We start from the raw sequence: 12,616 nt of genomic DNA, 5'->3' as shown, positions 1-12,616 counted from the left end.
TTGAAGATTAGTGCAAACTGGCACCACTTACCAGGCCAGAGTAATAAAGGCAAATTTTCTAAAGAAAAATTATATTCAGTATTATCAAATTCCTACTAGTGTCCAGTTCTCAAATTTACCATTCAAAGGAAAGAAGGAACTTAGAAAGGATTCATGATAAAACAACCAAATTTTCAGAATTATAGTTAAAAAAGAGAGCTGTCAAAGTCATGTATTTCAGTAAATGCTAACCTTCAATCACATTCAGTTAAGTTGCTCAGTCATGTCCAACTCTTTGTGACCCAGGGACTGCAGCACACCAGGCTTCCCTGTCCATCACCAACTCCCGGAGCTTGCTCAAACTCATGTCCATTGAGTCAGTGATACCATCCAACCATCTCATCCTCTGTTGCCCCCGTCTCCTCCTGCCTTCAATCTTGCCCAGCATCAGGAGGGTCTTTTCCAATGAGTCAGTTCTTCACATCAAGTGGCCAAAGACTGGAGTTTCAGCTTCAGCATCAGTCCTTCCAATGAATATTCAGGACTGATTTCATTTATGACTGACTAGTTTGATCTCCTTGCAGTCTAAGGGACTCTCAAGAGTCTTCTCCAACATCACAGTTCAAAAGCATCAATTCTTTGGTGCTCAGCTTTCTTTATAGTCCAACTCTCACATCCATACATGACTACTTGAAAAACCATAGCTTTGACTAGACGGACCTTTGTCAGCAAAGTAATATCTTTGCTTTTTAATATGCTGTCTAGGTTGGTCATAGCTTTTCTTCCAAGGAGCAAGCATCTTTTATGGCTTGCATAAAGTTCATGGCTGCAGTCTCCATCTGCACACATTATTATCTCCAAAAATCATCTTTATTTGTTATGCTCAATATATCTGTCCATTTAATACCCTTTACTAAATGTCTACTGTGTGGCAGTCATTGTGGTAAGTGGTGTGTGTGTGTGTGTGTGATTACATTTGATGTTACAACCTATAAGCAATTTTTTAATACATTTTCTAGAAAAGCACCTGGAATATGTTCTACCAATTTATTATTTTTCAATTAGTCACACCTAAGTATATTCTTAAAGAAAATAATATGTTCACATACAATGTACAAAAGTGTTCATAGCAGCATTGCTCAGAATAGCCCAATTAATAGCATTAGAATAGATATATGATGGTTTATTCAAACATCAAAATACTATGCAACAATAAAAATGAGCAGATCTCAAGGACATGCAGTCATCTGGATCATCCTCACTGAGTAACACTGAGTAAGAGAAGCCAAACATGAGAGAGGGTGTGCTATGTAGTTCCACTTACATTATACAAAGTTCACATACAGGCAAAGCTAATCAAAGAAGGTGGCAATCAGAATAGCAGTTTCCTCTGGGGACTTCCCTGGTGATTCAGATGGTAAAGCATCTGCCTACAATGTGGGAGACCTGGGTTCGATCCCTGGGTCAGGAAGATCCCCTGGAGAAGGAAATGGCAACCCCCTCCAGTACTCTTGCTTGGAAAATCCCATGGATGGAGGATCCTGATAGGCTACAGTTCATGGGGTCGCAAAGAATCGGACACGACCAAGTGACTTCACTTTCACTTTTTCTGGGGCATGCATGGTGCCTAGAAGGTACACAGAGGGATCTACAGTACTGATAACATTCTGATTCGTGATCTGGGAATAGGCTACAAGGGTTTTCACTGTGTGAAAATTTGCTCTGTACCTTCTCTGTGCATTTGACACTTCTATAAAAAGTTTGTGAACATAAAAAGAAGTAACATGACACTAATGCTGAGAAGTATTTACTATATGATAATCGATTAAACAACTTTAAAATCTTACTGTATGACTGCAACTTGGTAAATTTGACACTGGGTACTGGCACAGAACACAGAAAGTAACAAGAATATGTTATGGTATTAAAAACTAACAGTGGTAATATTTCTTCTCTTCATGTTGGTATGCTGCTGCTGCTAAGTCACTTCAGTCATGTCCGACTCTATGTGACCCCATAGACGGCAGCCCACCAGGCTCCCCTGTCCCTGGGATTCTCCAGGCAAGAACACTGGAGTGGGTTGCCATTTCCTTCTCCAATGCGTGAAAGTGAAGTCGTTCAGTCGTGTTCGACTCTTAGCGACCCCGTGTACTGCAGCCTACCAGGCTCCTCTGCCCGTGAGACTTTCCAGGCAAGAGTACTGAAGTGGGTTGCCATTGCCTTCTATAACATCATATAATTACCTTTCTTAAAAATATATTTACTTATTTATTTATTTGGCTGTATTGGGTCTTATTTGTGGCATGCAGACTCTTCACTGCAGGGCACAAGCTGTTTAGTGGTGGCACGTGGGCTGGGCAGTTGCCCACATGGGCTTTGTTGCCCTACAGCATGTGAGATCTTAATTCCCCAGCAGGGATTGAACCTATGTCCCCTGAATTGCAAGGCAGATTCTTAGCCACTGGACAACCAAGGAAGTCCCCACAATTACTCTTTAAAAGGTAGAAGCAGTATGCTATTAATATGTATAAGATTCCTCCAACCTGCTTGTCCACTATAAAATTTCCCCCAAATTCAAGTTATCTTGCAGCTTGGACAAGTATGCTCTGAAAGATGTAAGTGCCCCATAAATCAGATCTACCTTTTTACATTTATCTCTCTTACATACATTTGAATATATAATATACATCTATCATCAATGTTTCTAGATCATATAAACTGTCAGTTATGCTCCCTGCTTGGGTAATTCACATGACAAAGGTGTCTCAGGCTCAAGAGTTGGAGTCAATGACTCCTTCTCTGACACCAAGTATAAAAAAGGAATGGCCAAATATAAGTACAGTACACAAAACAGGATGGTTTATGTCTCTCATGGAATAACATGGGACTTTCATAGGAGAAGTGAAAACTATTATAGAAGGCTTTGCCCAAAACCTTTTAGACAAAGACAGAAATCATGTCATATCAACTTTTCCAAAGAGAGATAAATGCTGTCATTTCAAACTCTAAACTGAAAATGTAACATGGATTCCAGTTATGAGTACCAAGCAATTATGTGAACACCAACTGGCAATTTGGTATCCTAACAACACGTAGGAAAAGAAGGTAAATTCTCCAGGTATGTGGGAAATACAAAGGCATGCCACGAAGAAGATCGAGATGATCTTGTTTTCATCCCCATTTGTTTTCTATCTCTTTTTTCTAATTTATGTTCAGAAAAAGGACAGTTCAAGCAGATGGTGAAACTAAGCAGGACCTCATCCTAAATATGAAGGCCTGCTGATGCCATATGACTTTCTTTCCTTTTTCTTCCCCTAATTCTAAGTATACTAAGGTCTGAATTTTATGCATAAAAATGTCCCCAATAAATTTGTCCCCATCATATTGCAGAATCAAGCTTTCCCTTGACTCCTTTTGCATTAGGATAGTAAGTAGAAGAAACCTATTAAACTACCTTAGTGCTTCTCAGATGGTTCAGTGGTAAAGAATCCACCTGCCAAATAGGAAATGTAGGTTCAATCCCTGGGTCAGGAAAATCCCCTGGAGAAAGAAGTGGCAACTCACTCCAGGATTCTTGCTTGTGACATCTCATAGACAGAGGAGTATGGCAGGCACAGTCCATGGGGTTTCAAAGGAGTCAGACACAGCTTAGCAACTAAACAACAATAACAACAAACTACCTTAAGTAAATCAAATCTATGGAATTTATTAGTAAGCTACAGACATACCTCATAAAAACCAAAAGCAGAAAGTCTATCTCAATTTTAAGGAAAAATGGAGCCAGTTACTTGAGAGTCTGGGTCAAAGCCCAGTCTTTCCTTCATTATCTGCTTTGTACTATCTACACTTCATTCTTCTTCTTCTCTCTCTCTCCTTTTCTCTTCTCTCATTCTCTTAAATTATATATAAATTAGCCACATAGAGCCACCACCAACTCAGATACATATTTAGAGCTAGTGGGCTGCATGCACTGAATACCAATTCTAAATTAATGTTAAAGATAAATCTGTTGCATTTCTATACACTAACAACAAAAGATCAGAAAAGGAAATTAAAGAAATGATCTCATTTATAACCATTGCATCAAAAAGAATAAAATACCTAGGAATATACCCACCTAAGGAAACAAAAGACCTGTCCTCTGAAAACTATAAGACACTGATGAAAGAAATTGAAGATACTACAAACAGATGAAAAGATATACATGTTCTTATATTGAAAGAATCATTATTGACAAAAAAGACTATACAACCCAAGACTATCCACAATTCAATGCCATCCCTATCAAATGACCAATGGCATTTTTCACAGAACTAGAACAAAAAAGTCGTAAAATTTATATGAAGACAAAGACTCTGAATAGCCAAAGCAATCTTGAGAAAGAAAAGCAGAGCTGGAGGAATCAAGCACCCTGACTTCAGACCATACTACAAACTTACAGTCATCAAAACAGGATGGTACCAGCACAAAAATAGACATATAGATCAATGGGACAGGATATAAAGCTGAGAAATTAACCCACACACCTACTGGCAATTAATCTATGACAGAGAAGGCAAGACTTTAAAATGGAGGAAAAACAGTTTCTTCAATAAGTAGTTCTGGGAAAACTGGACAGATCCATGTATGTCAGGAGACATTCAACTTTAAGGGATCCAATATGTTTTCTTCCTTTGTGTGCCATTTCTCAAGGACTCTCTGTTCCTTATCAGTTCCTGAAAAACAGGAACGAGCAGAGCTGCACACAGTTCTCAGGACTGAGATCACGGAAAAGAACACCTGCTTGGATTCCCTTCAGTGACTCCCTTCAGTGACCTTGTACTTAAAGGACTATCCATTTTGTTGCAACTGGTGGAATTCCATTCTTTTTAATGGCTGAGTAATCATTTTATTGAAGATATATAAACATGCATTTCTACAAATAAAGTACCCTTGTTTCACTTGAGACTTGGGTCCCCTGCATCCTTCTTCTCATTGACTCCATTCTCCAGGTCCGGGTCTAGGAAGACCATGACACATGTAAAACATGAAATTAGTACATTCTTTAACACAATACAAAAAATAAACTCAAAATGGATTAAAGATCTAAATTTAAGACCAGATACTATAAAATTCTTAGGGGAAAACATAGGCAGAACACTCTCTGACAAAAATCACAGCAGTATCTTTTTTGATCTGTCTTCCAAAGTAGTGGAAATAAAAATAAACAAATGAGACCTAAGTAAACTCAAAAGCTTTTGTTCATCAAAGGAAACCATATACAAAATGAAAATACAACACACAGAATGGGAGAAAATTATCTACACAATATGACAGACAATGGATTAGTCTACAACATTTACAAACAGTTCATGCAGCTCCACATTAAAAAAAATTAAAAGTGGACAGAGACCTAAAGACACATTTCTCCAAAGACGACAGTAGGTGGCCAAGAGGCACATGAAAAGATCCTCACTATCCCTAATTATTAGAGAAATGCAAATAAAAACTACAGTAAGGGCTTCCCTGGTAGTCCAGTGGTTAAAATTCTCCCTTGAAATTCAAGGAATACTGGTTAGATCCTTGGTGTGAGAAGATCCCACATGCCCATGCACCAAAACCCATCGAGTCCACATGCCACAACTACTGAAGCTCGCACACCTAGAGCCTGTGTTCCACAACAAGGGAAGCCATCACAGTGAGAGATCCATGCACCGCAACAAAGAGTAGCCCCCACTTTCTGCAACTAGAGAAAGTCCATGTACAGCCACTAAGACCCACCAGAACCAATAAACAAATAAACCTTAAAAAAAAAAAAAAAGAACTACAATGAGGTGTCAATTCACACCAGTCAGAATGGCCACTGTCAAAGAATGTACAAACAATAAATGCTGGAGAGGATGTGGAGAAAAGGGAATCCTCATACACGGTTGGTAGGAATGTAAATTGGTACAGCCATTATGGAGAACAATGTGGAGGTTCTTTAAAAATCTAAAAATAGAGCTACCACGTGATCCAGCAATCCCACTCTTAGGCACATATTCAGAAAGAAACATGGCTTAAAAGTATACCTGTACCCCACCAATGTTCATCGCAGCACTGTTTACGATAGCCAAGACATGGAAGCATGCCCATCAACAGACGAATGAATAAAGAAAATGTGGCACATTTATACAATGAAATATTACTCAGACATTAAAAAGAATGGAATAATGCCATTTGCAGCAACATGGAAGGAACAGGAGATTGTCACACCAAATGAGGTCAGATAGAGAAAGACCACTATCATATGATGTCATGTATATGCAAAATCTAAAAAAAAAAAAATTATACAACTTATTTACAAAACAGAAACAGACTCACAGACTTAGAGAAGGAACTTACAATTACTGGGGAGAAAGGTGAGGGAGGGAGGGATAGATTGGGTGTTTAGATTGACATAGACACACTTTTGTATTTTAAATTAAATGCCTTTCCATGGGGAAAAAAAAAGACAATCTAATTGGTCCTATTTGATTCTAGCATCTTAGAGTCAGTCCTAATTGATTCTAGCATCTTAGAGTCAGTCCTAATTGATTCTAGCATCTTAGATTCATGGAAAATGTCTTGAGGGGAAAGAATACAGTGAACTTTAGGGCTATGAACTTTCAATGCTTTTAAGCATTACTCCAGAAACAATACCCTAAAACACCTTTCGGTTCTCAAGGAAAAGAAGAGAAAAAAGCCAGATTAAGCCCTATGATATTGTCTTGTGAATGTTCCAGCCTGTGTGACCATCATGGGCATGGCCGGCACTCTGAATACACATGCAGAGGAACCAGTGCTGAGGACTCATATCATATTGGAATTTTATCAGGTCATCGTCCTCTGCAAACGTTCTACCTGATCTGAGAGTGAATTCCAAACTGCTGCCAAGTCTGAAGTCTTGATGCTACATGGAGTCTTGTGTGTCCCTCTAGCTCTTCTTGTGCCTCTTGACTTATTCACTGTGATTCTCTCCACTTTGCTTTGTGTGTCTCAAACACGTTAAGTTTCTCACCTGGAAGACTCTGCTTGGCTGCTCTTTGTGCCTCAGAGTATCCTCCCATCACCTTTTCTTCACATGCGTGACTCTCTCTCATACTTCAACTCTCATTCAACAGTCACTTTGGATAGGTGTTTACTGGCAACCATATTGATAATAATTTCTTACTAAGTTTCTTTCTATTGCACCATTCATTTTAGTATAAATCCAACCTAAAATTGGAGCTTCCTTGGTGGCTCAGTGGTAAAGAATCTGCCTGCCAATGCAGGAGATGGATCCCTGGATGTAGAAGATCCCCTGGAGAAAGAAATGGCAACCCAGTCTAGATTCTTGCTGGGCAATTTCATGGATAGAGGATAGAGGCGCCTGGCGGGCTACAGTCCATGGGGTCAAAAAACAGTGGGACATGACTTAGCAACTAAACAATAACCTAAAATGGTCTTTGTTTATTTTCTGACTCATGGTGCAGTATAAACTCCGTAACTGCAAGAATTTTTTCAGTTTGTTCATTGCTTTTTCCTCATCACCATAGAGGTCTTTTAGAGCAGGCAGAAAATAAATATACCAAATAAATATAAACTGTAATTAAAAGGTATATTCTTAAATGCAAAATTAAAGCAAACTCAGTGTGAAATAGCAGCATCAAAATGTTAACTGGATCAAAAATAGCAAGTTTCAAAATAGGCCGTTGTTCCCCAACTTTCTTGTGAGCTAATTCTGAGACATACAGAACAGGTATCAAGAGGGAGCCTTTGAAAAGTTCGAGGCTATAGAATGATCCTTCAGGGTCCACACTGACAAGAGTCAGCAGAGTAGAGGAAAGGGTATTATAAAAGTTTCACACGAGTAAACAAGAAATTCAGTACAATAGTGCAGTCTCTGTGGAAAACAGGGTGGTAGTTATTCAAAAAGCTAGACACAGAATTATCATGACTCAGCAATTCCACCCCTATGTATATTAGGCGTATATTAAAAGAATTAAAAAGAGGGACTCAGACATTTCCACATTCATTGCAGTATTATTCCCTGTAACATTATTTTCAAGCCAAAAGTTAGGGTAGAAACAATCCAAATGTCCATCTACAGATGAACGGATAACAAAATTTTATATGTATACATTTATATATGCATAAAAGAATATGATATATATAGATATAAAGGATATGATACATGCTTCCACATGAATAAATCTTGAGAATGTTTTGATAAGTTAAATAAACCAGATATAAGCGAACACTTATTATATGATTCCATTTACATGAAACACCTAGAACAAGAAAATTAATAGAAACAAAATACAGATTGGAGGTTCCCAGGAGATGGAAAGTTTTTGAATAATGATTAGAGTCTCTATTTGTGGATGAAGAAGATGCTATATGTTCCAAGTCATACACTAGGAGAAATATTTGTAAAATACATATGTGATTAAGGGATAGTATCTAAATGTACAAATTTTAAAACACCACAATAATAATAATAAATAATTCCATTTAAAAATGAACAAAAGATCTGAGATAGACATTGAAATGAAGAAGATATACAGATGGTAAATAAGCACAAGAAAAGATGAACAACATCATATATCATCAAACAACTGCAAGTTAAAACAACTATACACCTATCAGAACGGCTAAAATTCAAAACACTAACAACATCAAATGCTGGTAAGGATGAAGAGCAATAGGAATTCCCATTCATTGTGGGAATGCAAAACGGTAGTACAGCCATTCTGGAAGGCAGTTTACCACTTTCTTGCAAAACTAAACATACCCTTACCATAAGATCTAGCAAATGTATTCATTGATATTTATCCAAATGAGTTGAAAACTTATGACCACAGCAAAAGCTGGACACAGATGTTTACAGCAGCTCTATTTGTAATCGCCAATACCTGGAAGCAATCAAGAAGTCCTTCACTAGATGAATGAATAAATGAATTGTCATACATTCATACAATGGAATATTAGACAGTGCTTAAAAGAAAATGAGCTAAAAGACACAAAAGACATGGAGGAAACTTACATGCCTATTACAAGTTAAAAGAGCCAATCTGGAGAGGTTACATACCACATACTATATGATTCAAACTATATGACATTCTAAAAAAGGCAAAGCTATGAAAACAGTGGCCTTCCCAAGTGGTGCAGTGGTAAAGAATCTGCCTGCCAGTGCTGGAGACAGAAGATGTGGGTTTGATCGGTGGGTCAGGAAGATCTGCGGACATAGGAAATGGCAACCCACTCCAGTATTCTTGCCTAGAAAATTCCATGAACAGACTTTGTGACCCCTTGGTGGGCTACAGTCCAGGGCCTCACAAACAGTCAGACATGACTGAGCACACACACATGGAAACAGTGGGGGGAAAAAAAAGTAGCTAGCAGAGGTCATTGGGAGAAGGAAGAATAAACAGATGGAGCACAGAGGATTTTTAGGGCAGTAAAACTACTCTGTAAGATACTATAATGGTGGATATGTATCATTATACACTTGTCAAAACTTGTAGACCAAGAGTGGAACTTAATGTAAACTATGGATAATAATGTGTCAGTGTTGGTTTACAGACTGTAACCACTCTGGTGTGGGATGGTGATGGTAAGAGACGCCATGCATATGTGGGGAGAGGAAATATATGTACTTTTTATGCTTCCCATTCAGTTTTGTTATAAACTTAAAACCACTCTAAAAATAAAGTCCGTTAAAATTAATAAATTCAATTCAAAAAACAAAGTTTGGGAAATAGCAGTGATGGTTTCATAACACTGTGAATGGAATAATGCACTGAAATGTACATGTGATGTTTAAAAAGGCAAATCAGTACCATTGGGTGGGTTTTCATTCAACATTCAGAGCTCTGGAATTCAGCATCTTGGATCCAGAATGTGTTTCTTTGGAAGGCCAGCAGAACAGGGCATTAATGAACATGAGAGGACCTAAGACTTAGGGAAGGCTAATGCTGCAATTCTGGTTGTGTCTATTTATATGACAAATTTATTCCCATATCCAGAGCAGGTCTGTAGAAATGCAAGCTACAAAAACATACCATAAGGAATAAATCATGGGAATTTATGGCATAAACCATTAGAAATTTCTTTATAATTCACTTCACTACTTTGACTCCCTTCGATTGCATGTGTGCGTGTGTGTGTGTATACACACACACACACACACTGACTCCCTTACATTTGTTAATGGCCATACCATGTTCCATCAAGTTTAAAATCTTGGATAAAACCTGGATTCCACCTTTTCTTACTTCTCAACTCTAATATCCAATCAATTACTGAGTTTTACAGATCCTTCTTTGTCAATATCTTTCAAATTCACCTCTATTTTTATTTTAACATCTTCTTCCAGGTCTTCATTGCATCCTCTTTGTTTAGAGCAAAAATTTTCACCTGTGTTTCTACTCCAGTTTCCTCTGCTTTAATCTCTTCCACATACACTCCTGCTGAATGAGTTTTCCTAAAATGTATTTCCAATCATGTCACTTGACTTCAGGACAGACTTGAGTCACTCCTGATGGTCTACAGAACTCAGTATGAATACATACCTCACTCTGTAATTCAACAGGCATCAGTTCACAAGACGTGCATTAAGGATTAATACCTACTACATTAAACCTAGACACTTATTAAAGAGCAAAGACATCACTTTGCCCACAAAGGTCCATATACTCAAAGCTATGGTCTTTCCAGTAGTCATGTACGGATGTGAGAGTTAGACCATAAAGAAGGCAGAGAGCCAAAGAATTTATGCTTTTGAACTGTAGGGCTGGAGAAGATTCCTGAGAGTCCCTTGGACAGCAAGAAGATCAAACTAGTCAATTCTAAAGGAAATCAACCCTGAATATTCATTGGAAAGACTGATGCTGAAACTCCAATTCTTTGGCTACCTGATACAAAGAGCTGACTCATTGGAAAAGACCCTGATGCTGGGAAAGATTGAAGGCAGGAGGAGAAGAGGGCAAAAGAGGTTGAGATAGTTGGATGGCATCACCAACTCAATGGACATGAACTTTGGCAAACTTCAAGAGATGGTGAGGGATAGGGAGGTCTGGTATGCTGCAGTGCATGGGGTCACAAAGAGTCAGACATGACTTGGTGACTGAACAACAACAAAAGGAAGGAGGTTAGAGCTGAGGAAGAAGTCAAAGGGTAGAGCAGAAAGCCAACTCAGCAGAGAGCTCTCAAGAGAATAATGTCCATCAGAGCATCCCTCATAACACTTAAATAATCTCACTTTCATATAAAGCCACACACTTATCTAGGGCCTCAGTGTCATCCTGGACAAGGTGATTCTCTGAAGCTGAGTCAGGCTTTGAAGGTGCAGACAGGTGGAGGCTTTTTACCGAATTCCTTACAGCAGAGCATGCAGATGGACAGGGGATGGAGCATTACCTTATCTATCACCACATTTTCCCTATTCTTTATTACTTTGCCTTAATGTCTACACAGTTCAGTTCAGTTCAGTTGCTCAGTCGTGTCCGACTCTTTGCAACCCATGAACCGCAGCACGCCAGGCCTTCCTGTCCATCACCAATGCCTGGAGTTTATGCAAATTCATGTTCATTGAGTCAATGATTCCATCCAACCACCTCATCCTCTGTCATCCCCTTCTCCTCCTGCCCTCAATATTTCCCAGCATCAGGGTCTTTTCCAATGAGTCAGCTCTTCACATCAGGTGGCGAAAGTATTGGAGTTTCATTTTCAACATCAGTCCTTCCAATGAACACCCAGGACTGATCTCCTTTTGGATGGACTGGTTGGATGTCCTTGCAGTCCAAGGGACTCTCAAGAGTTCTCCAACACCACAGTTCAAAAGCATCAATTCTTCAGCATTCAGCTTTCTTTACGGTCCAACTCTCACATCCATACATGACTATTGGAAAAACCATAGCCTTGACTAGATGGACCTTTGTTGACAAAGTAATGTCTCTGGTTTTTAATATGCTGTCTAGGTTGGTCATAACTTTACTTCCAAGGAGTAAGCGTCTTTTCATTTCATGGCTGCAATCACCATCTGCAGTGATTCTGGAGCCCCAAAAATAAAGTCAGCCACTGTTTCCACTGTTGCCCCATCTATTTGCCATGAGGTGATGGGACCGGATGCCACAATCTTAGTTTTCTAAATGTTGAGCTTTAAGGCAACTTTTTCACTCTCCTCTTTCACTTTCATCAAGAGGCTCTCAAGTTCTTCTTCACTTTCTGTCATAAGGGTAGTGTCATCTGCATATCTGAGATTATTGATATTTCTCCCAGCAATCTTGATTCCAGCTTGTGCTTCATCCAACCCAGCGTTTCTCATGATGTACTCTGTATATAAGTTAAATAAGCAGAGTGACAATATATACAGGCTTGACATATTCCTTTTCCTATTTGGAACCAATCTGTTGTTCCATGTCCAGTTCTAACTGTTGCTTCCTGACCTGCATACAGGTTTCTCAGGATGTAGATCAGGTGGTCTGGTATTCCCATCTCTTGAAGAATTTTCCACGGTTTATTGTGATCCACACAGTCAAAGGCTTTGGCATAGTCAACAAAGCAGAAATAGATGTTTTTCTGAAACTCTCTTGCTTTTTTAATGATCCAGCAGATGTTGGCAATTTGATCTCTGGTTCCTCTGCCTTTTCTAAAA

Source organism: Bos grunniens, chromosome 6, assembly GCF_055505025.1.
Source record: "Bos grunniens cultivar Pamir isolate PY7600 chromosome 6, Bosgru_T2T1.0, whole genome shotgun sequence".
In the NCBI taxonomy this organism is placed as follows: domain Eukaryota; kingdom Metazoa; phylum Chordata; class Mammalia; order Artiodactyla; family Bovidae; genus Bos; species Bos grunniens.
Note: the sequence above shows the minus strand (reverse complement) of the source record.